The 26,547-nt window shown below is 33.1% G+C and overlaps 1 long non-coding RNA gene across 2 annotated transcripts in view; it reads left to right on the forward strand.

The window, feature by feature from the left end:
* The window catches only part of LOC306645832, a 296,125-nt gene that overhangs the window by 29,575 nt on the left and 240,003 nt on the right, over window positions 1-26,547 (forward strand). For both annotated transcript variants that reach the window (XR_013759740.1, XR_013759741.1), the window contains exons 2-3: window positions 1,152-1,246; window positions 15,910-15,989. This is a non-coding gene — a long non-coding RNA (uncharacterized lncRNA). The remainder of the gene's footprint in view (window positions 1-1,151; window positions 1,247-15,909; window positions 15,990-26,547) is intronic.

A 26,547-nucleotide genomic window follows, 5' to 3' on the forward strand; every position in this document is an offset into this window, starting at 1 on the left:
TTATGGTTGGCAGGGTCTCCGTGGTAATATGACGCAAGAAAAAATGGAATCCAAGGGAATCCTCAACTTAGTAGATTATTGTTGCCTTGTAGGGAAATTCTTTTACCTTGTTTGAAAGCTTTCTGAAGCTCGTGCTTCTGCATTAGTTCTGTCATTTATTTTAGACATAATTTGAGAGGCAGTATAATGCATTAGCAAACATGTTGGGCTTTGCAACTAGTCCACCACGTTATAACCACCTTGGGCAAAGGGTTTAACTTCTCTGAGACTCCATGACCTTATTCTGGAAATGAAGATAAGCATCCTTACCTGATAGATTGGACAAGGATTAAACATGCTTAAAACATGTTGCACAGAGCAAGGACTCACTGAATGGTCCCAGGGCTTGCTGAGGTTATTATCTGTCACTACTGATGTTACTGCAGGTACATTTTTATTCAAGATATTCCAAGTTTTTTTTTTTCTCTCTTCTTATGTTAGGAATACTAAACATTTCACAAAACATGATGGGTGAGAAAAATCCTGTAGTTTAGTAGGCCAGTGGTATTAATATGGTAGGCCACAGAGTTTACAATATATAAAAAGAAAGATCAGAATAGTCCTTAGGTAGTTCCACACAAGGGACCTATATCCTGTACTTGGTTAGTTCTTTAAATGAACAGAAATTCCTGAAGCCATTCATCAAAACCCTAAATGTCTATAAATATATTTTCAAAAGCAATACTCTAGTCAAAAACATTTATTTCACAGATATTAAAATTGATTCAGATATATGAAAAAATGAATTTTAATTTCTATAATTTATATTAAAGTGGACCTTATACACAAGTATTGATAGCTTTTAGACAGGATACTTCCCTCTATTTCACAACATCTCCACATGGATTTTTTTTTTTATTTATATAGACAACTTTATCTAGACAGGAACCTCTCCATATGGATTTTTGAAATCATATTCACCAGTAATATTTTGCAAGCAGCTACATATTACTAACTCCATAACTCAATATGCATGTAGATTGGAACTTTTTCTTTTTAAATTATTTATTTACTTATTTGCTTATTTATTTTGGGGGACTGGGGAATGAACCCAGGAGTACTTAACCACAGAGTTACATCTCCAGCTGTTTTCATTTTTTATTTTGAAGTAGGTTCTTGCTAATTTGCTTATGGCCTCCCTAAGTTGCCGAGTGGACTGGAACTTGAAAGCCTCCATTCTTGGCCTCCTGAGCTCCTGTGATTACAGGTGTGCATCATCATTGCCCACATTTTTATTCCTTTTTATGGAAGAAATAAGTGCAAAAAGTCATTTAAGAGTTAAAATTAGAGATATAGTATACTATCTGGAAATGCTCATTAAAAAACGTAGCATCAATTGAGTAACCACATTGTTATTAAGTCATGTATGAATAAAGATATTTTGTCATGCATACACTTCCCATTTTATTTGAAGAAATATAAAGCAGGAGCTATGAAACCAGAAAATCTCTCATAACATGAATTGATACATCTAATAACTATACAGCAAACCATATTCAGAGTCATAAAAAAAAGAAAATGTGGTAGAACAAAACAAAGTAAGATCTTTGACGTCATATAGACATGTTATTAAATCCTTTCTTTCTTTCTTTCTTTTTTTTTTTTGTTGTATAATGTGTCCAAACTGTTCATTTGTTTGAGCTTTAGGCTCCATTTTTGTGCAATGGAGCAAATAATACCTACTTATCTATCAGTTTCAATATAAGAATTAATTAAGCTTTTCTAAGGTATTTAAATAGATATGCAACAAATCATTCGTTTCATTCATTGGCCCCTGATAAAGACCATATATGCAAAATCCTGAAACAGGAAGGGAGCTGATAAGTTCTCATATGCCCTGGTCAGAGCTTGTGAACAAAGTCCCCTGGAATTTCATTCAATTATATTCATATTCACATGTATTAATATTCATTTTGTTCATATATATGAATGTGAAAAAGAGCTTTGTATCTCTGTATTATGTGAGTATTATTGGAAGGATGTAAAACATGCTGAAAAACAGAAAATACAGCATGAACTTTTCATATAGTCCATGAACCAGATCTTAAAATTATCATGACTTTGCCATATTTAATTAATAGGTACTAGATACTTCTCTTTATTGATTTTTTAATGAAATACTGAAAGGCCAATTCCTTATGCCATGCCTATAGCTGCTTTAGTATTTCTAATGTCACATATACATAATCATCCCTAAAAACACAGTCCTTTTTCTATTTTCTAATTTTAAATAATCAAATGATATTTGAATTAAAAGTAAATTTTTATTATATTGAATTCTATCTACAATCACACTGAATCATGTTGTAGGCCCATAAACTTTATGAATGGTTGTAGCTCTGAAAGTATAGAAAATATAAGCACTAGTTTATGGAACATAAGCTTTAAAAAGTCAAGGACCATTGTTTTGAAGCATGTGCATTCAATACAATGCATCATCATAAAAAGTATTTGAATGTCACAGTTTATTTTGATGATAACTTAGGGTATGATGCCTTTGATTCATTTGATTTTGAGAAAGGTTTAACATACTTCTTGCTTTGTTTTATATTAAATAGCATATGGATCTGATCATTTGAAAAAATAAATCAATAATAAAATACTTATTTAGCAGTTTTAGCAGGTATTTTGACCTCTATGAGCACAATCTTTGGCCAGATTAATTTTTTTTGTTTTGGCGTGGGTACAGGGGACTGAACTCAGGGACACTAGACCACTAAGATACATCCCCAGCCCTATTTTGTATTTTATTTAGAGACAGGGCTTCATAGAGTTGCTAAGTGCCTCACTTTTGCTGAGGCTGGCTTTGAACTTGAGATCCCCCCGTCTCAGCCACCAAAGCTGCTGGGATTACAGGTATGTGCCACCATGCCCAGCAAAATTTATTTTTTAATTACATGACATTCAACCATCATTATAAGGACACATAGATAAACTTGTATTAAATAAGCATATCTAATGACATTCTTTGTAATAGGCAGAGTTAGGTTGTAATGACTTATATATGTTATTCTGTGTTTTTCACTAATGAAGCATTTCAACTGAGTAAATTAAAGAGTCACAGAACCAGTGGACGTTCTGTGGGCAAGGGATGGGGAAGACTGTACCAAGGTTCTCAACTCCTAGAAGCAACATGAAGCCTTCAGGAATGTGCCCCTGAGCAGTCAGAAATGCAAGAACCTCACAGAGAAACTCCCAAGCAGCTCTGTGGAAGCTACTTAGAATATTTACAAACCACCAAACGGTATTTTCCTATGCAGCAACTCAGCAAATGGTTCTCCAGGAGCCATTTCCTGGGCAGACAAAACAAGTGACTGATGGTAACTTTGCAGGAAGCTGCTGTGAACTGAAAATCTGTCATATGCCCATGTTGCTGATTTGCTGCATACAAAGATGAATGGTCTCCCCTTCTTTATCATTTTCCAAATATCACAGAAGGATATGTCATAGGTATACTCCAACCTGAAATTACATGTGGAGGACATTCAGGGAATAAAACCCATGTTTATAATTCTAAAACGGGGTGGGAGTGACATTGAGTTGACAATATGTTCTTATACCTCTTGCACAAAGGTAACTGTTCTTTTATATCTTTTGGTTTATCTTATTGGCTATATAGTCCTTCTAATGTCTTCTTGGATAAATAAATAAAAGAGGATAACCCAGACTTGTAGATTATTTTTTTTTCTTGAATTTTTGAAATCAGGAGGAGGTACAAGATAGTGTAAATGGCACTGAAGTTTTGAGACATAGGTCAGAGTTAAGCTTTTCTTTTAGGAGCCTTGTGACTTTACAGTATTCATTTAAGCAATCTGAGCTTGTGCATGCTCACCTATTAACTAAAGATACTCAGAGCTGCTTGTCATCTCCCAGTACAATGGGTGATGCTATAAGAACAATGCAAGGGATATATGTCTATATTATGTTACGTAAGTATCAGAAGAGTAAATTCCTTTTCAAATGTTGCAGGGTATAATATGCACATTAAGAAAACTCTCAGATCAACAATAATCAACCAACTTACCGAAAATAGTTTCTAATTCAAAGGTTTTCTTTGCAGTCTCTTAAATATCGGATGCTATTTAAAAACAAAACAAAACAAAACAAAACCTTATTTCAATCATGGGCATAGAAGACACAAGCCTATCAGGATATCATCTGTGTTTTTCCTTCACTTATGCTTATTAGAAAAAAAATTGAGTAAAATACCTACTTCATCACAGCTAGGCATGAATGCATATTTATTTGTAACTTTGTTATTCACTAGGAAAACATAGAGAAATTGATTTCACACACTTAGGGAGAGGCACCCTTGAGAAATAGTTTAATGGCATATTAACAAATATAAGCAGATTATATAAAGCAGAATAATATTCAGAAAATCTAAATAAGCATACAAGATTGACTTCCTATACTGTCCATTACTGTCATCTAAGATGTGATATGCAGTCTTCTGCCTGAGGTCTAGCTTCCAGAGATGCAACTACACTGATGAACTTCCTAGGACCTTTCAACTTTTTCCTGAGCTCCCTTTTCAACTTCCTAGGCAAGTGCCAGAGAAGCATGTGGGTTTTGCTCCTTCTCAATTCCCATCTTTAACTGTTATGCATCATGGAAATTTCTTCTTAGCTTTCTATTGCTTATAAAGGCACTTCTAATCAAATAATTTTGGTAAATTTCAAATTTTACAAAGGAAATAAAATACAGTCTCCTGAAATTTCTTTTGATAAATAATCTAACTGATCAAGTACATCCCTAAGAGTTAAAAATTTAGATTAATGGATTAGAAGTTGAAAAATTCTTGGCTACTGTGTTCAAAGGGAAGGAAAGGTAGAACTCCACACATAAAATGACATCTTGGTGAAATTTTTCTATGTCTACTTAGTACAAATTACAAGAGTAGGGATTACTGTAGAGGGATTGGCATAGAGATTATAAAAATAAAGGATAAGCAATCATTTTTATGGTTAATAGAAATATATGGATAGAGATATATTACATAGGAGGGGACACAAAGAAGAGGAAAGAGAATTGTTTTTCTTCTTCTAGAAAATACACTTAGAAAATATATATGCTAATGAATATTTCTTTGAGTAAACAAATATGTAGTCATTTTTGAGCCATGTTTTTGTTATTGTCTTCGCTTTTTCTATTTCATAGATGTAGACAAGCTACAAACCATTGCAGTGTTATGTGTGAGTAAAATTCTGAATGCTGCAGACCCAGGAAACAACTTCTAGCTGCCTTTCATAGTGTCACCAAATGCCCTTCATGGAGACTGGTGATTCTCAAATCTTTGATCTTGCTTTAGCTTTTGAGGGCACAAAGACAAGGCACTTCTTAAATAATGCAGCCAGTGCAATCTCCTAGACAAATGGCAAATTAATCAGCCTCTAAATCCTTGTTTTTTGAAGAGTTGTGCATTTTAAAGAAGACGGAGTAATTGTTTAGTGACTTGGTGCCATTGATTTTCATTATGGATGGTGTTGGCTGGTCCTGTGTCAGGTCATCAGGGAGAGAGAGACTCTGCATAGCTAAATAAAATAGGAAAAGAGGCACTTCTTATTTCATATTCACGAGAGAAACCCAATTCTTAAAGAAGTTTTGCATGACCTTTCTTTAAGAATAACTTTTGCCCATTGCATGATTTTTAGGATATGATGACAAAATCTCAGCACAGATATCAACAGGATGTCTTGGCTTCATTGGTGCAAAAAATTCTCCACCTGGGACAATTTTACAAGAAGGATAAATCTGAAAAAATAGGAATCAAATGATGTAAAATGGCTTATTGAAATCCATAGTGAATTTCATGGCTACATTTGAACATGCTTAGAATAGAACAATCAAATCAAATGAACATTACTTGCTTCATCTGACAGAGCAGAAGTTTTGTGGTTTTGAAAGTTCCATTTAAGTTAGGAGGTCTCCTATTTTAAGAAAGTTAAACTAAAAATTCCATCTACTGATACTGAATTTGTTGCAGTTAAAATGCCTCTTGTTAGTCACAAGGTAGCTATCCTTTCTGATAGTTCCTAAGTGGAATCCTCACACATTTGACTTGGGCATGAAATTGTTTTAAATTTATACCCCAAATTCTCTCATTCTTCACCATTTTGCTGAAAGGTTGATTAAACATCATTCACTTTTGAGTCAGGGTTTTCTTTTAAGCATATCCAACTTTATTTATTTATTTACCAATCTCTAATTCATTTTGCTTGTGCAGTCTTTGGCATCAAAGTTACTATAAATGAAATGCTTTTTCAGAGGCTTCAATCTTTTTTAAATGAAATCTACAATTTTTGTACTTCACAATGGTTGACTTTATTTTTTACAAGAAATCACACTGTGTCATATTGTGACAACTCGTTGAATTACTCCAGAGAACAGTATGACTCAAAAAGGATTTTTTGCCTTGATATTTTTTCTAGAGATATGCCATAGCAATTCCTTTTTAATGATAACTAAATGATCCAAGTCAGTGAGCTGTTATACAGCTTAGAGAAAGATAGGAGCTGTGCTTTGCTTAAATGAGGTATTTGTGAGATTTGCACCTTCCCATCTATTTGATAATTTTCTTCTAAATATAGTCATCAGGAGCTGTTAGGTAAGTGGATCAATTAAAGACCTAAATGAACTCTCATAATAACTACAAGTGAATCTTTTTAGATAGGACACTACTATATTAAAAACAAACTTGGCTTATAATTTAAGAGTCTACAAGTTTTTCAATTCATTGACTAAATGTGCCTTATATAGTTGTATCAAGACCTGTTAAAAGACCAATAATCATATGTCATGCTTCTTGTATTGTCCATGTTATGATAATAATAGTTCCACAGTACCAGATAGCAGTTGGGTCATCTTCATCAGATCAATGGAGATGGAGTTAATATTTTCTTGCCTGTCCCTTTGAATGTTGTTCTTTAGAAAAGAAAGTAAGCTTTGACAATTTCTATCTGAGATGTCTTATCTGTCATTTGTTATAAGCCATGTTAACATTTTGCGTCAGGAGTCCATTTCTTTCCATTTTCCCATTTCAGAGAACCTCTCAACTTTGAGATCTCAGGCAGATGTTTTTACAGAGCAAGGATGGTAGTTTGTAATTTCTTTTGCTACCAAGTTTTTTTGTGCATTTACGTTTTACCCTTATGTTTAATATTACAACTTTTCTCCCCATATTTGGCTGCCAATTCTTGTCTTCTATAATATAAAAAATAATCCATCAGGAGTACTGCCAGGAAGGCCATGTAATAGTTATAATATCAAAAAACATTTGATAGAGAATAAGACTAGTGTTTTGGGGTATGTCAGACAATTTAATACCAGATTACTTGTCTTTCATTTTATCTCTGTGATATAAATGAAGTATTATAGAATAATGAATAATGACTGAATTTAGGACAACATTTAAAATAGATTTGTGACCCAAATGGATCCATCTTTCTTTATTCTTGAGAACAGATTGCAGGACCTATTGCATTATCTGAGAGAGGAAAGTTGGGGAGGGAGAGATGAAAATGAGAGAAGAATAAGTAGAAAGGAAAAATTGAACAAAAGTAAATATAATATATTTACTTTTGTTCAATTCAGAAATATAATGTCTTAGTTGTACAAATCTAGGCAAATTAGTAGACCTTACAGTATACTAAATTCCTCACTTGTAAAATGTATCTTGAAGAATTTTTGTGAGTGTAAGTGGTTTTGAAATAAAATGAGTAATGCATTGCTCCATTTATAAGTATTAATATCTGCATATTCTTGGATATTCATAGGACCTTGGCTCCAGGTGGGCACTCTATTCATCCTTTTCTTAAAAAAAATCAATTTCACTGAATGTTTTTATATAAATTTTCCCCAGAACAGAGTTGGATATAAGGAACAGTTGCACCTCCTCACTTCCCCCATGGGACTGAAATTGTTTGAACTTATGGGACAAAGAAATTCCTGTGGATTTGAAGAAAGTTAAGAAGCAGAGATCCATAGAGAAACCTCAGGGAAAGGTGGTCAGGATTTGTGGAGTTGTCCACTGTTGCAGTGCTGAAATCACTGCAGGATGCGTGAACTGCATGGAACTTAAAATATCTTCTACATAAAGTGAGTCATGACATACAGACTGATTTTCTAAGCCTAAGATAAATACGAGGAAAAGAAATACATGTCTGCCTTATATTTTAATTCCTCATACCTACACAGTTCCTGGCATATATTCAATACTTAAAATGAGTTAATTGAATTACTGGCTTAAAGCAAAATAAGCCAGACACAGAAAGACAAGTATTGTATCTTCTTTCTCATATGTGGGAAATAATAATAATAATATATTGACTTGAAAGTAGAAGAGGGATTAATAGGAACTGGGAAAGAGTATGAACATAGAAGGCTAGATAGACATAATCAATTCACAATACATACATAAGTGGAAATATCATAGTAAATCCTACTAATCTGTACAATAAAAAGTAAAGTATATTAATCTGATGATGGTGTTCCACAGAGCTACTAACACATACATACTAAAATTTTAGTGTAAAAGACAATGTACTATTATTCTAAATAAGTTTGGTGTTTTGACATTAGTGCTGAAATAATAACTCTATTGGTTTTTCATTACAATCCTAATATCTTTTTGGATTGCCCAAATATAATACATTTGGTAGCTAATCAATGATAAAAACCCACAATATTATGGACTATAAAACATTTTTGTATACACTATCAATATACAGTATATATACAGTATACAGTATACACTGTATGTATATATACAGTATATATACAGTATACACTATCAATATACAGTATATACTATCAAAGTTAAACCAAAATATAGAAAAATTCCAGTAAAGGAACTTCTATTTGGGAATAAAGAATAGGATTGCAATCCGGGACACACATACACATACAAGGGTGACCTTTGGTAGGTATCTGGAAACAAAGAAAAGTTTGGGGTGTTATGAGGACAAAGCAAACTTATGTAAGCTACTTTGAATGAAAGCTCATTGGCACTTTTGGTGCATGTGGAGCTGGAAGATCAAATAGTGAGTGACAGAAGTTCCTGAGTAAATCTAGTATTAAGCTTACAGTCAGTTGCTGAACAAAACCAGTCTTAATGCTAGGATAGACTGTTTCATTGGATTAGGTCTGTGAGATCCCTCCTAGAGCAAGTATCCATAACCTGAGTGTGTCCCTTTCTGTTCTTCAGCCCCTTGACTTCACTGTACCTGGATATGTCAGGAATGACTCCATTTTGTATAATGAGTTTCCACAATACATAGAATAACTTCATTTTAAACTGTGAATTTGGGCTTGTTAAAGTTTTTTTTTTTTTTAATTTCTTCAAGTAGATCTTAGGAGATGAAATTATTGAATCATTATAATGAATTTAATATTCTATGAATTAATAAAATTTTTCTTAAATATCATTTGTGTTTAGATTTCAGTGAATTTTCCATAAGGGGATGTCTAAATCTAGCAGTTCTATATAGTAACATTGTTTTCTTAAAAACAAATTATCTAAGATGGAGTCATGGTCATTCTTGCACTGCAGAGCTGTACTATGGAAAAGAATGTACAAACAGCTATTACCACTTGGTGCGCAAAGATGCCTAAAATTCCCACCACTCTGGAGATTGAGGCAGGAAGATGGCAAGTTCAATACCAGCATCCAGCAACTTAGTAAGATCCTATATGAAAATTTAAAATAAAATAAAATGAATAAAAAGGGTGGAGGATGTATTTCAGAAGTAGAGCACTTGCTTAGCACGTGCAAGATCCCAAATTCAATCTCCAAATAATACAATAATACTACAAATAATAGTAATAGTAATAGTAATAATAATAATAATAATAATAAAACAACTGTTATCAAAAATGGAGTTGTTAGAAGCCATGCCAATAAGTGTTGTTACAAGCCATGCCAAGTGCATTATTAAATACATTGCCAAATATTATTCTTAGAAAGCAGAGTTGAAGATATTTTGTATCCTAAAGATTATCCTAAAGGTTTTCCTTTTTGCTTGGCTTCTTTTTTATTTTAATTTGTGTTGTCATTTTTCTTGATTATGGTGGTTCATCGTAGTTTTATTTAAAAATGAGGTTACTAGGTAGATCACTAAGCCAGGAATGAATTTGATATTAAGAACACTGAACATTTTTTTAATGCCATCTGAAAATTCTTTGCTGAAACCCCCAGTAATAACTGTATCTCATTTTATGTAATACTGGCTGAGATAGCACATATCAAAAGAAATTTCAAAGTAGGCTTAGAATGGTAACTACAAATCATAATAAGCTTCCTATATAACCCATTTTTAATATAATAACTGCTTTCTTTTTTCCAAGTTGTCTTAATACAAAATAAAACTGCAAATACAAATACACGTTCATATAATAAATGTTTGGGCCATTTGAGTGCTTCTGATTGAACAAACACTGATTCGTAATATCCATTGTAGTGTGGTTAATTCAACAGGCTAGTGAAGTCACAAAAGATGTTTTTAGTCTTGAAATTATTATTTTAGATGCTATAGAGTATACCACTTAACTTTCCTGTTTCGCTCTTAATTGAACAGTTTGGCTTAGACACATTCTTGTGCTTCAATTGCATCCACTTAAGCCCATTAACAGAAATCCTTTCAACTCAGGCTTGTGGAGAGTGGGCATAATTTCTGACCACAGAATGGTGTTTCCTAGGAAAAGGCCTGTCTTAAAATCAATAGAGGTCTGAAAAAAAGCAGGAGAAGGAATAGAGTATCCAGCTGTCTCTCTAAGTAGAAACTGAAATAAAAAAAAAAAAGATCCAGAATGTATACAAATATCAAAATATCATGGATATCATGGGTATACACAATTATATTTGTCAATTAATAAAGAGAAGGAAGGAAAGAGAGAGAGTAGTGGAGGGAGAGAATAGGGTTGGCTTCCACATATGTTGAATTCGGGACTTACTGGCTTTCTCTAATACACTTTTAAATCTATTCTATTTTCACATTGAATGCTCTCAAAGCCTTTTAGTTTGATTTCCTTTATAAATATCTTCAGATCCATATGTCCTTCTTTCTCCTTCACCTTTATTTCCTAGCAAATAATTAAAATATAGTCTAGGAAGCAGTGCAGATTGTATTACTATTATAGTAGAAACAACTATTCTGTAAGACTGTACCAAAAAGACAAGTAATTTGAGTTTTTCTAGGACTCCTTTAGGACATCATCCACCTCTGTCTTAATATTAGAAGCACTTTCCGAATGTGCCCATTCCCTGGCCTGACAGGAAATCTAACTTTCAGTCCATTCCAGACATTATTGTAATAACTATTTTGATCCTACCTACACTAAATGCTGTCTCTGCCCCATCTTTAAGCTCTTATTATCTAGCTATAATCATCAAAATTCACGATATGTGGAGCAATATTCATTCAGCCTAATGAATCTTCTTTCAGAATTGTATCTTAGTTCAGAGGAAATGATGCTAATTTTTTGAGGAAAATACTCAGTATTAATTACTTTTTAATTAATAACTTTGAATTGTATGTAAAATTTATAATGATTAACACTAGAGGGAGATTTTTTTCTGAAGATGCAAAAGATGATTTGTCTCTCTCTCTACTTCATTACTCCTACCCTCTCTATGCCTCACAGAAGTGTCCTCACCTTTATTTTTGTGTCAATTTGACCTGGAAAAACTACTATCATTATGTTTATTTGAATACCTATTGTGTCTGCATACTTCATTATTAAGTTCCTCAAATTTGAGAAGCCCTTACCTATCTATCACCTTTCCCAATATAGGACAAAAAAATATCTATTAAATGTTTACTTGGTAGAGAAAATAAGGGGGAAAATATTATAACTTTTAAAATGAGAACAATAATTTTGTGTAAGATAACATTTTACTTCCCATATTTGCAATTTTTCATATTTTTAAGTGTGTGGCGCTCTGGGTCAGAGTCGGTGTATCACAGTGTGGAGATATCTATAGTTTGACTTATTTTCTCCAACCCTTTCCACTGACCCCAGTTGCTCACCATTTTTGAAGAATTTCAAATATCAGTGATTTCCTTTTCTGAACTTTTCTTTTTCTTTCTTTTCTTTGTTCTCAAGTTTTAATTATCATTGATTCACTTGGATTTCTTTTTGTTTGATTTTTTTTTTCTTTGTCCATTTTCTCTTGCTGTTGTTTTGGCTTTAAAGTGCATACACAAGTGAACTTTTGTTTTTCTTCCACAAAAAGAAGTGTTGATACCTTAAGTATTGGGGAATATGCAGAGACATTTCTGATTTTCACAATACCTAAGAATATTTCTTGCACTCGGATCCCAGGGGACCCATATAATACACATCCTGTATTACATGTAACTCAATCACACAATGAAGACCCTCACCTCTTAAGACACCGTGGGCATTTCCACTGAAAATAATTCTGTAGGATCTTGAAATGTAAATCGATTTACTGAATGTCTGTACTGTAAAAGTCATTGTGCTGAAACTTCAAAGGTGAGGAAGGACTAGGGCAGAAGTACAAAGGTTTGAAGTGTGACTTTTTATTTTGTGGGATCTTAAAAGAGAGAAGATTCTGGAGATTAAGAAATTAGAAATATTAAAATTACACATTTGGATGGTTTACCGTTACTTATCACTGCCTAGCTCACTCCATATTATAACCTTCTCCACACAACATATCACTTAAGTGATGTAAATGACGCATAGAGGATTTACTCTTGCTTTGAGAGAACGTTCACTTTTCATGTAGCTCTGGTGATCTTAAGCAAGGGTACTGTCAGAGATAATGGCTACTAAGTCACTGGCACTGGCCAAAATAATCATAGAGGATGATCAGCATAACTTTTGGAACATTTTACTAGAGAACAATTCTAAAAGTTTCATGTTAAAGTAGATGTATGCATTGCTAGTAATTAGATTACAAAATTCCTGTGAGTTCTAAACATAAAACAGTGACTGTTGAAGACATTTGAATCTTATGATAAGGTTAAGCTATATCCTTAGACCCAGGTGTAGGATTCCATTTATTTATTCTTCTTTGTTGGAAAAGAATATTTGGTAGAAAATTTTAAGTACACCACAGGTAGCTAATGACCTTCCATTCAATTAATTGTTAGAAATAAGTCCACATCTAAGCCTAGAAGAATAGAATGAGGAGTGCCCATAAGCATTTTACAACAATCTCAGCTCTGGTTCATTGTAGTAGAATTGCTGTAGTCAACAAAAAAATGCTGATAAATGGGTTAGAAAAAGAAAGAAGATGCACCTCTCTCTTGACGATTTGTAGGCCCAGGCTGATGAATCACAGAGGCTTTTAAACAGACAATAAGTTCAGTCCCCAAATCTCTTTTATAAAGGAAATAGGCTTTTTTTTTCCTTGTACAGAAACTGAAATCTTTGAAAATAAATGTATTGCTGACATCCATAAGCATGAATGTGTTGAAATCATACATAGCTCCAGAAAAGAAACAACACTGAAGAACCCTGATAAATTTGTGAGAAAATGCCTACTACCTGGATATTGCTTAGGAGATCCAAATAAGAAATTACGAATGGCTCATAAATGAATGTTTAATGATAACTGATTGAAACTGATGTTTGCTTAAAAAGGACCAGTGAGTAAAGCACCAAAAGTCATTCCCTACCAAGTTTTTTTCTTAAATACTATCATAATTTGCTAATAACAAAGGAAAAGAAACTGAAAAGGTATGCAAAATCCATATAGTTATCTGCACAGCTACTTACATAGATCCATAGTAGGAACAGACATTGGTCAAATTTATTGTTTTGCTTCTAAATATTTTTCCTTCTGGTAGGATAGTTAAAATTAACACTTTTTGTCTTATGATGTATAACATACATACAAATTTGTTTCTGAAGTAGTTTGGAATTTTTAAAAGAAAAATGGAGGCTTCTGGGTATATATAAATTCTAGGGGTTAGAGACACGACAGATTTTGAGTCTTATAAACCATGCAGTAGGTCACAGGATATCTGATATTTTAAAAATTTATTTTTAAAAAAATGGTGTAATAGAAAAATTCATAAGGGACACAATTTCATAGATATTGGGGATTTGTAGGGAGGATTGATCTGCTAGCTCTTGGTTATCATGAATAATTTAACATTGCTATTACTATGAATTCACCCACTTTGTTAACACTAGAATAAAAATAACACCTTGAACCTGGTTTATTTTTTGAGAAATAAGTAAAACAAGAAAATATTAAATATAGTATGCAATATAAATATACATTAAGCATGAGGCAGAGGCATTATTAACCAAGGATATCCTGACTTCTTTGCCTCTGGTATCCCTAGGAAAGGCCATAGTCTTCCCATAGCTATTGTCAGTCCTGATTTCTCTCTTCTAGTTTTGTATTGTCTACAGTTCCTCTAATTTTTTTCTGCCCTGAAGTTCAAGCAACTAGAAGTTGTGTATATACCAGAATTATCTAAGGAAGGACCTTTGCAATATGTTGTCATTATGTAATTCAGTGTTTTTATTTTCTCTATGTATCCACTTGTGTTTTGAATATTTGCATAAATTTGCAATAGATATCATCCTCCAGATGCTGTGATTTCAATGACCTGTGATTCAGGAACTGTGGTATTCAATAGGAAGACAGCAAGGTTAAGTCACATGATTGACTTCTAAAAACCTACCAGTAGAAAGTGGAAAGCTAGGGAGGGAAATGGGCAGGGAAACGGAAAGAGAACTTTTAAATATTACAGCTACTATAAGAAATATATACAACATGTTTCAGAGCAGAGTAAAATAGCACCTACCTTAGCTTATATGTATGAATAGGATGGAAAAGAACAATCTGTAGAGCGGGTTTCTTGGGGAGCCTGTATCTTAAAGGGTGAAAGGACTCAGGCAAGGATACAGAAATGTCCCAAATTTAGGATGATCTGCTGAGTGATTTTAACTTTCCAGTATTGTCAAATTCAACTATTCCTTTCTCCTTCCCTGTGATCACTTCAGCAGATAGGTATTTGCTTTAGAATGGGCCTCTGTAAGTCCAATTAGAGAAGTTTTATGTTACGGAATTGAGCTAAGACACATTTTCCTGATGAACTCTTGGCAACTACATAGAACACAGACTTAATTCTAATGTTAAGTGGATAATATTTTGAGGGGATGAAGGTGCTGGGGATGGAATCCAGGCCCAGGGTAGGCAGAGCAAATGTTCTACCACTGAGCTACCACCCCAACCTTTTAGGTCAAGAATTTGAAAGGAAAAGACTCAGATGCAAAGAGGGAAAACATATGTAATTTTCCTCATCTTTCCTGCCAAGGAAACTTTATTTTTCCTAATAAAAGTGTACATCCTTTTTCTATATTTAAAATGTCCATTCCCTCCAAAGTTTTTCTAGATGTCAGAGCTTATTTCCCATCACAAATGTTAAAAACAAGAAATACTTGTTTGATTAACTTCCTCTGTAAACAACTACGGGTATGTGACCTAGACTATCCATCAGGCACGCTATCCCAAACTGCATCTTTAGAATACTGGATGCAGTGATGCAGATGCTGTGTAGGATTCATTCTGACAGAATGCAGTAGCAGCAGGGGCAGCAGCACCTAGTTTGGCACTATTTATGTGCTGTAGTGGCACCTGATGTTTTAGAGTAGAGACTGAGTTTACTACAGATGTGGCTACTGAGCATTCCTTAATTCCTGCCTATGTCTCAAGTAGTATTAAACAACTTCTGGCAATCCTGAACCCATTCAATAATTCTTTAAATTGATTTCTTTAAGGCATACAGCAGAATAGTTTCTATGGTTCTAAATAAGGACCAAGGAAAGACTCAGATGAATAAGATCATGAATAGTTATTATTAACTTGATTTCTTCCATATACAGGCAATGCCAATTATGGAAGTATGGAAGGGAGTTGCCCGGACAAACCCTGTGAGTTTGTTCCAGCTATTTATGACTAGCAGGTCCATCTTTCAAATTCTGTAAACTATTTTTAGACTTTAAACTGAGTTCATGCTTACATTTCTAAAATTGGTTTTTAGAAGATATTTTTAAAGATTCTATATTGCCACACTTCTCCTAGAGGAATGTAATTTATAAACATTTAATCTGTTAAAGGTGTACTCCTTCCAGCCTTTACAGTGGGGTGATGGAAATTAAATGCCAGAGGGACTAATGTTCACAGCTCCTGTTCATCAAATTCCTACTCTACTACTTGTGAAGTGCTATGTTAAATGAATGAGATGAGTAATCTAATTTAATCATAGTCAACCCTGTGAGGAAGATACTACTATCTTTGCTATATGAATTGTAAAACTTATAGTTAGACACATAAATAATATGCGTAAAGCTGAACACATGCTAACTGGAAGAGCTAGGATTTGAACCAAGGGCTCACTGTCTTCAGAATCTGAATTCTTAGCCTGTGTACTCATTGGTAAGTGTCAGGCTTTCCTGTTATGCCATCTTCCAACCAGATGATTCCTTGTATAAGCATACTGTTGTGATTGATTTTATTTGATCGGTAGAAAAGAGGGCAAATGAACTACAGATTTTCAAGCTAAAATCGACTCTTCAAATCCAGCGTGACAAATAATTCCTGATGAAATTTTAAACAATTACTCTTATCAATGAAAATAAAGAAGGTCAAAATGGGAATTATTTTTCATATTTTTCTTTCATAAAATTAATGTACTAATTATTTAAAGTTTAATTAATATTAATAATAACATACAAAATAATGTGATACCTATAATAAATATATTATTGAAAGTGAAGGGGTGACAGAAGAATGGAGGAATTTAAATTATGTAGAGGGAAATGAGAGAAAGAGGGGGTATGAAATATCGTGGAATGAGACAGACATCATTACCCTATGTACATGTATGATTACACAAATGGTATGAATCTACATCGTGCACAACCATAGAAACAAAAAGATGTACACTATTTGTGTACAATGAATCAAAATGCAGTCTGTAAAACTAAAAAAAAAAAATTAAAAGAAAGTGGGGGGAAATGATGCAAAAATATTCTCATATTTTTTCTTTCTGTATCTATTGAGAAGATACAGACAATTGAAGTTTTCACTAAGAAGATTCTAATTTGACTTATTAATTCCCTCACAAGAAATTTTATGTAATTGTGGATTTTATTTTAATGTTGGAAATATAGACAAAGACAAACACATTTTGAAAAACCGAGGATAGAGATGCTAGGTCCTATAACAGGATTTTTAAACCTGAAGCATCATTCGTAAACCACAAGTAACATACAGATATGCAAAAAGTCTTGACTTTTTGATGAAATGAACTTTATGACCTGGTATTATTGAAGAACTGTCAGAAACCAGTGAGATGACAACTGAGAAAAATGTCACAACACAGATGGAATTTTACAGTGATTTTTCTTAAGGGATACTAAAATATTGGGATTGAGTAACTTAACAAATCTCAAAGGAATATCAGTCTGTCAATGTGAACACACTTCTCTGATAGTCTTAGAAATATTAAATTCTTTAATAAATAAAATAATAATCTATGAGGAAGTTCTGTTTGACCTCTGAAAAGATATATCGGTGTCACCATCTATGTAAATGAGGTTAAAAAAAAACTTGATCCCTAGATTTATTTCATTACAAGGGAGTTTTAGACAATGTAACAAAAAGGATCATAGGTGTGTTAAGACAGTAACAGTTCATACAGTGGTTTGCTAAAGATCTTATTTTAAAAAACCTAATCTTTGAGTTAAATCCTCTTTCACTGTTAAGAGTCATAAAAATAATTCTCAAGTTTCTAAGACTCTTGATTCATTGAATACCTAATAAGGAAATGCTGGTTTGGAAAGATAGGCAGCAGGTAGGAAATTCATCAGATAATTTTGAGGAAAAAAATGTTTGTGGGTGTAGTCACCAAGACATAAATTTGAACCTAGCAAAATTTATGGAGCACCTATTATGTACAAAAGAATGTACTAGGTGATGGTACTTACATATGTATTAGTTTAAACCTCAAAACAGTGCACATTTATTAATATTCATTAATATGAAAATTTATCATTAACATAACATAGACTGTTCCTCGTTTCCTCACTTCGATTTTGATAACCAAATTTGTCTAACGACACCTTTGGTTGATAAAGAAACTAGATATCTACTTAGAATTTTTATTTAGATTACTTATAGTTAACTTATATACAAATAAGCATGTGATGAACAATACATGATATTTTAGGATTAACACTGAAACTCTCTTCATCATTCTGCCATTTACCCTTAACTGGGACTAAGAAAATTTGTGCATAGTAGACAATGTTGGAGGTACAACTTTTGTGAAATGCATGCACTCAGCTGATACCCAAAGCTATATGCCTTCCACCTGGGAATACCTTCTGAAAAATCCCTTCACTTTGTTTCTTCTGTTTAGAGAAGTGAGGGACATTTTTTAATCTGAATGTTTTAAAGATGCATTTCTCATTTTATTTAAAGGGCTGTTTTACATACTTTGGATTGTATACTAACTGTAGCAGAAGGGATTCGTTTAACTCCACTCATGACTATTGCATTGGTTGACAAGAACTGGTAATTAATGTATCATATCAAAAGTTACAATCTTAGATACTTCAAATAGATTAGAAGCTTTCATGAGTAGGTAGGACAAATAATTAAAAAGTTACAGAAAGGGTAGCAGAATGCTTCTGCAAATAGCAATTAATGAAATGGATGAAAGGAGAATGAATGAAAATAGGTATGGTAAGTTTACTGGTTCCCTTAAGGACAACCTAACTTTAGCACTCTTGAAATATTTGGTAAAGTTTATAACAGGTTTGAATTATGTCACCCATTGGCCCTCATTCTCTGTATGGGAAGATTTCCTCCTTTACATAAATCCAAGAAGGTCTGGCAATGTTTATCAATTGTGGTGAAAGAAATTCAATTCCATGTGTCAAATAGCAAACTACCCCAGAAGGATAACAAATTTTATGTGCTTCTCTGGATTTACAAAGAGGCCTCTGTCTACCAAGGTACCAACATAGGACTTCAACATTTGTAGATCTGGCAGAGCAGTAGTAAAATCTGTGCTAAAGAATAAAAAGAAAATGGTCACCATCATCTAAAAAGTTAGTGGGTCTTATTTAAATAAACAGTGATGTCTGGTTTCTTTTGGAAAACTGGAAAGTGTAGCAAGACAGCTGTTAATGCTACACGGTACAATGTCCAAATTTTCTTGTATTCCTTATTGTTTTTTCAAAACAAAAGCTCTATTGTTCTCTATTCTAAAAATGAAAAGGAAATAAAGCATAACCATACCTCTATCAAATATTGGGAAATTTAAAGATAGAAAGCAAAGGCTATATTTCCACTAACAGTGGTAATTGATTTTGTGACTTAAACTCATTTTTGTGTGTATGTAAGTGTATGTGTGTGCATATGGTATTGCGTATGTATATGTGTGGAGGGACATATTCCTTTGGAAGCAGGAATAGTTTGACGCTTTTTAAATTTCTGTTATTCTGTTATTTATTCTAGTCAGTAGTATACATAGCCACAAGGTGGGAACATATATTGAAAAAATACTTTGTAATTATGCTCCTAAAGTAGAAGATGAAAGGTCTTAGTGAAGTTGTTGCCTAAATGTAGTGTAATGATTTCCACTGACTTTGAGAATTGATTCATCTAGATGTTAAGTATTTCTCCTTGGAATAGAACTGGCAGAACATTAATGCACTTCACATTTCTACTTTCTATATCATAGCCCTGTGACATACCTTTACATGGCAACCCATTTCTTCAGAGAAAGGACAATGCTATCAGGTAACCTGTATAGTAGGCAGTTAGGCAGGAATGGAAATGGTCCCTCCATCCCAAGGTCAGGGTAGAGGGAGGTCATTAGAGTCAATTATGAAAGTTGGAGTCTAGAAAGAAAGAATATATTTTGGCAAATGAGGATTTATAGATGTTTTCTAAGCAGCAAGGCCCTAGGATCAGTTTTAAAGACTATTTCTGTATTTGTTTCATTGTCTAGATTTTCTTGTATTTTGTTCCATGGGTTCAAAATATTAGTCTATACCTAATCTACACCTAGTCTATAATCTGGGAAATTAAGTGTAAATGAATTAAGGACATTTTCTAAAATGCACAAAACATATGCACAAAACTTTTATAGGATGATATTGAAAGGAATATCTTGAGCTTCACAGGGAATCAGCAAATTAAATTAAATGCAATATGGATATTTTACATAAAAGGAAACTTCTGGAGCTTTGGACTGTCAACAGAGAAAATCTATCACTTAATATGAGGATTTCTGCTTGGTGTGGTGGTGCATGCCTGTAATCTCAGTGAGTCAGAAAGCTGAGGCAAGAGAATTGCAAGTTCAAAGCCAGCCTCAACAACTTAGCAAGACCCTAAGCAACTTAGTGTTAGCTCTCACAAAATAAAATATAAAAGGAACTGGGGGATGGATGTGGCTCAGTGGTTAAACATCCCTGGGTTTAATGCTTGGTACGAAGAAGGAGAAGAAGAAGAAAGAAGAAGAAGGGGAAGAAGAAGAAGAGGAAGAAGGGGAAGAAGAAGGGGAAGAAGAAGGGGAAGGGAAGGGGAAGGGGAAAGAAAAAGGAAAAAAGGGAAAAAAGGATTTCTAAGAAACTGTTTATATGAATAATTGAAACACATAGTAGTTTCTCCATCATATGTATGATAAGATCAGCAGGGCAAATAGAAATGAGAGAAGAGAAATAGAGATGCAGAGCCAATTAGGAGAAAAAGAGAGAAATTTGAAAACTGACTGTAGTGGGTGCAGGGATTATGCATAAAATCAATAGCTGTGAAAAAAAATTAAGCCTGGAAAATGGACTAGAGGAACTCTTGTGTCTCCAGGGGGGAAATTGCCACCTGGAGAAAACCAGGGTCAATGTTTCTCCCACCCCTGTGGATCTTAATGCATTCAGTTTCATGGTGACATGTATGTAGTGAGTGCTCACATGATTTATATGGAGGGATACATAAATGACTAAAGATGGGTGAATGGGCAAGTTCCTTCCTTCTTAGGTACTTTTGCTTGTGTCTCAATTCACTGGTCCCAAATCTAATGTTTTTCAACTTAGTGTGGGAACAGGAATTAAACTTATCAAAGGAAAGCATTTGTATAATAGGCTTGTAGAGAAATTTAAGGTCATTGCTATAAAGTACAAAATATACAAAATGCATAAAGACTAACAGGAAAAAGTATCAAATGATTGAAGGCATCTTGAGTTACATGACATTTGTATGGAGGCTATGTTAATTTAAGTGGTTTGTGGTAGAATTTAAATAAGGCAGTGCATTTATTTTCAAAATGTTTTCCTTAAAAATATTTTATGTCTATTATGCTAATTGTGGAAATTAAAAGGTGATATTAGCAAATCTATTTTAATATGAATTAATTTACATGGTTCTTAAAATACACTTTAAAATTAAATTGAAATATATTCACCCCAAGATTGCAATATTGCTATATTATGTGGTTGGCATTCAGAATTTCAGATATGGTATATGTATTTGCTCACACAAAATCAATTAGAGTATTGAAATAATTACAAGTCAGATATTGAATAAGAAATCACTTTTGCAAGTTCCAGTTTAAGTTAGAAATAACATTTTTTTCTTAACAGATATATGTAAAAAATCTCTAATCCATTGTTCACATATGAACATATACAAATGAGTCAGATTAATCTTTGCTTAAGAAGCTTGTAGCTCTTGGAAAAAATTAATGATGATATATATTTGGAGAGTTTTGAAAATGTACTACCCACTTTGTAGAGGTCCTTGCACTCTTTTCTGTCATGCTAGTACTTATACTCTTCAGAATTAACTCTAGATTAACTTCATAAACCTTGAATCATTTAGGCCCAAATAAAATAAATCACCACTTCTTTCTAGTTTCTTTGTATGTATTCTTTGCAAGTATATTTCATCAATAATTTGATCAGTCCTTAATATTTTGATAGAAACCATAATCTATAGACCTCTTAGAGAAGTATGCAGATTTTAGCAATATTATGTTTTCTATTGCATAAACACAGGATACATTTTCATTTATTTGGGTCCCCTTCAGTTTCATCAATATTTGGTAACTTTGCATACACAAATCTTTTACCTCCTGTGTAATTCTGGGTACTTTATCTATTATGGTGGTATCATAAGTGGGATTGCTTTTTTATTATCTTTTTCAGATATCCCACTTTTAGTGTATAGAAATGCAACTGATTTTTATATGTTAATTATGTGTGTCCTGCAACTTTGTTGAACTTATTTATTAGTTCTAAAAGTTTTTTGGGGGATTCTGTTTATAGAGGTATGTTATCTGCAAACAAGGATAAGTTGCTTCATGCTTCGTAATTTGGGTGGTATTAATTTCTTTCTCTTGCCTAAATGTTCTGTAGTACTGTTAAAGAAAGTGATGAGTGGGTCTCCTTGCCTTGTTCCTGAATTTTTTTACAGAAATAGAAAAAAATAATTCTAAAATTCCCATGTAACTACAAAAGAACACAAATAGCCAAAGTAGTCTTGAGAAAGCAGATAAAGCTGACCATCTACTGAGACTCTTTCAGTGAGGACAAGTCTTTAAACATGTTGGTTCAAGTTGGGATTCATGTGGAAGACAGAAAGGGCTAAGACTCAACTGACTGATGAAGGACTGGAAAAGTGAGCAGTAATATTTCCTAGAATTTGGCCATTTTTACATGAATCTCCTTTTGGTTTTAGAGTCAGAGTGATTCTATTATAATACTGAGAAATTCAGTTAACTACTAGTAAATGCTTACAGTAACTTTCTACCTATATATGTACTATTAGCTGTTCTTAAAATGTTGGATTATTTTTATTAACAAAACAACTTATCAGAATCTTTTAGTGTTATCTTTATTGAGGGAAATGTGTTCTGAGTATCTTAGCCTGACTCATTTGAAACTCCTTATCCTGGTGTAACGTATCTTAGGACAACGTGACAAACTCTTGCTTCTAATGATAAAAGGTACAGATAAATTGACTGGATGTTTAAATAATATTGGCTTCATGTTTAAGACAAGTGATCCTAAACTCAGAAACTTTAGATACTTAATGATAACACAATGGCAGGACTGTTTTGTACAACTACTAGATGTTTCCAATGACTAGTTGATTAACTGCTTGCTATAATGCTTTTCTTGAGTTTCTGAGACAATGAAAAAAACAAAGAAGTTAGATAAGTAGATAGAAAGAGTCCCTACAACTCTCTTCAATATATGATGACTAGACAGCATTTAAATTTGTTTTTCCTTTGAGCTGTAGGCCACTGGGTAACATGCTTGAATATATGCAATTAATTTCAAGGAAGCAATGATGCTCATACATTGGCATAAAAATTGTGAAAAGTGTAGTTAGTTAATCTCTATCAGAGGATTAATGTACTAATTAGGTTAAATCTCCCATAACCCAATCATTAAAACTATAACCATTCTTGCATTGTTTCAGACATGAGTTTTTGGGGGATACCTCATATCTATGTCATAACAACCATATTACTATCAAGAAAATGATTATAAAGTATTTCCATGCTTACCATTTTGACAACAAAACCACCATCTAGGAGTTTTCTGAACTAAGACTATTTTTGTAAGTAAATATATACTCTTAGGAATGTATGAACTTTTGTGAAATTTTCTGTTTTTGTTATGTTTATGGCTAGTGTCTAAACAAAATTTAATGTCTGTAGCAGAGAAGAAAATTTAGCAAATTCTTTTTAAAATTGTTTTTTAAAGTATAACTGACATACAAAAACGTGTGCATATTTAATGTATAGCACTTGACATATTTGAAGATAAGTTTAAACTGGTGAAGCCATCAAACCACCGCTTTCAACTTAGCAAAATCTTGAATCGAAATTTTATATTTACTCTTAATAAAGAAAGAATGAACAGTCTCAGTAAGAGAAAGTATGTATTTGTATGTTGACTGAGCCCAGGGCTCTCTTATGGTATGGAAGCTGGTAAAACCTAAAACAAATTAATTATAAATAAACTTTATTGGTATTAATGAAGGAAGAAACTTTATATAAAAATAAGATTAGTTCGGACAGGTAAAAATTAAGAAAGCCTGATTATAGTAAAGTTTCAAGATCTTTGAGTGCAAATCCTGAATACTCCAGGAAAAGTAAGCATTTATCTTATCCCTTCTCTGACTAGGATGTAGAGGTTAGCCGTAAAGTCATTACTTCCACTTTAACATTGAAAAATCATAAAATGAACTAAAAACTAAAGGTTTTCTTTGTAACTGTTAAAATGCTTGGATGCAGGGCATAGGTTGGTTCCACTATCTAGCTATTGTGAATTGAGCAGCTATAAACATCAAAACTGATGAATGGTTAAAGAAACTGTGGTATATATACACAATGGAATATTTATCAACCATAAAGAAGAAAAATATTATGTATTTGCAGATAAATGGATAATATTGGAGAATATCATGCTAAGTGAAATAAGCCAATCCCTAAAAAATCAAAAACCAAATGTTTTCACTGATAAGTGGATGATAATATATAATGGGGGTAAGGGATAGTGGGTGAGAGAAGAATGGAGGAACTTCAGATTACAAAAAGGGAAATGAGAGGGGGTGGGGTATGAAAAATGGTGGAATGAGACAGACATCATTACCCTATGTCCATGTATGAATACACAAATGTATGAATCTACATAGTGCACAACCATAGAAATGAATTAATGTACCCCATTTGTGTATAATGAATCAAAATGCAGTCTGTAAACAATTAAAGAAATAAATTTAAAAAATGCTTGGATGCAAGTAAGTCAAAATGAATTATGCTCCAAGAATAATTAGTCCTTCCTAAGCAAGTAGAAACCATGGCTCACTTTCATCTCTAGAGGTATTAGCATAGTCTAAGATACCAAGGAGAGCCATGAGACTGGTAAAAAACAAACTATTGCTGTAAAACAGAGACTCTACTAAAATTCCTCAAGTTCAAGCATGAGTTGGCAAATTAGACATCTGAGGAAGCATAAAAATCTTAAGACTCCCTGTCATTTGTAAATTGTCCCCCAAAGACTTTTTCTGACCAAGCAGCATCACGGAAAGAGAACGAAGCTAAAAAGCTGAGAAAAAAGACAAAGTCTTTTAGAGGAATGGATAAAGAAACTGTAGTATATATACACAAAGAAATATTATTCAGCCATAAAGAAGAATAATATTATGGCATTTGGAATGGATGGAATTGGAGAATATTATGCTAAGTGAAATAAGCCAATCCCCAAAAAACCGAAGGCTGAAGTTTTCCCTGATAAGTGGATAATGGTGCATAATAGGGGTGGGGGGTGAGGGATGAGAAAAGAATGGAGGAACTTTGTATTATGTGGAGGGATATGAGGGGGGTATGAAAAATGGTGAAATGAGACGACATTATTACCCTATGTACATGTATGATTATGCTAAGGTATGAATCTACATCATACACAACCATAGAAATGAAAGTTGTACCCCATTTGTGTACAATGAATCAAAATGCAGACTGTAAAAATTAAAAAAAAAAACAAATAAATAAAATATTGATGGTGCTCAAAGTAAAAAAATCTCAAAGTTTATGATTTCTCTATGACTCGTGGATTGATCATATTTTGATCATTGTATTTGAGGTACATATATTTATAACAATTTACATTTGCTTTTAGTAAAACATGTATTTACATGCCTTAATATTTTGTACTTTTATTTCCTTGGTCATGTATATCTCTATCCCATAGAATACTCATCCCCTCAATTTATCATAATACCATTACTTCTATGCAACCCCAATTTCTGTATTTAGTCAAATCTTCACAAGCAATGTGAGTTGGTACAGTCATCATTTCTTTCACTGTCTCTAGCACGTATCACTGTGTGGCACTATTTCACCATCTATATTGATGTCTTGCAGATGAAGAGATTGAGATTATTTCTTTTTTTATTTGTTCTAATTAGTTGTATATGACAGTAGAATGCATTTTGAAACATCATACATAAATGGATTAAAAGTTCTCACTCTTCTGGTTGTACATGATGTAGAATAATACCATTCATGTAATCATATGTGCATGGGTAATAATGTCCAATTCATTCTACTATCCTTCCTACCCCTATACCCACTATGCTTCCTTTACTCCCTTCTGCCTAATGCAAAGTATCTCTATTTTCCCTAGTACTCCCCTTCTAGTGTGAATTAGCATTCGCATATCAGAGAAAGCATTCAAATTTGATTTTTTGGAATTGACTTATTTCACATAGCATGATATTCTCCAGCTCATCTATTTACCTGAAAATGCCAAAATTTCATTCTTCTTTAAGACTGAGTGATATTCCATTGTGTATATACATATACCACATTTTCTTTATACATTCATCTGTTGAAGGGCACCTAGCTTGGTTCCATAGTTTGGCTATTGTGAGTTGAGCTACTATAAACATTGATGTGTCTGTGTCACTGTATATGCTGATTTTAAGTCCTATGAATATAT

The sequence above is a fragment of the Sciurus vulgaris genome (genome assembly GCF_902686455.1).
Source record: "Sciurus vulgaris genome assembly, chromosome: 15".
NCBI lineage: Eukaryota > Metazoa > Chordata > Mammalia > Rodentia > Sciuridae > Sciurus > Sciurus vulgaris.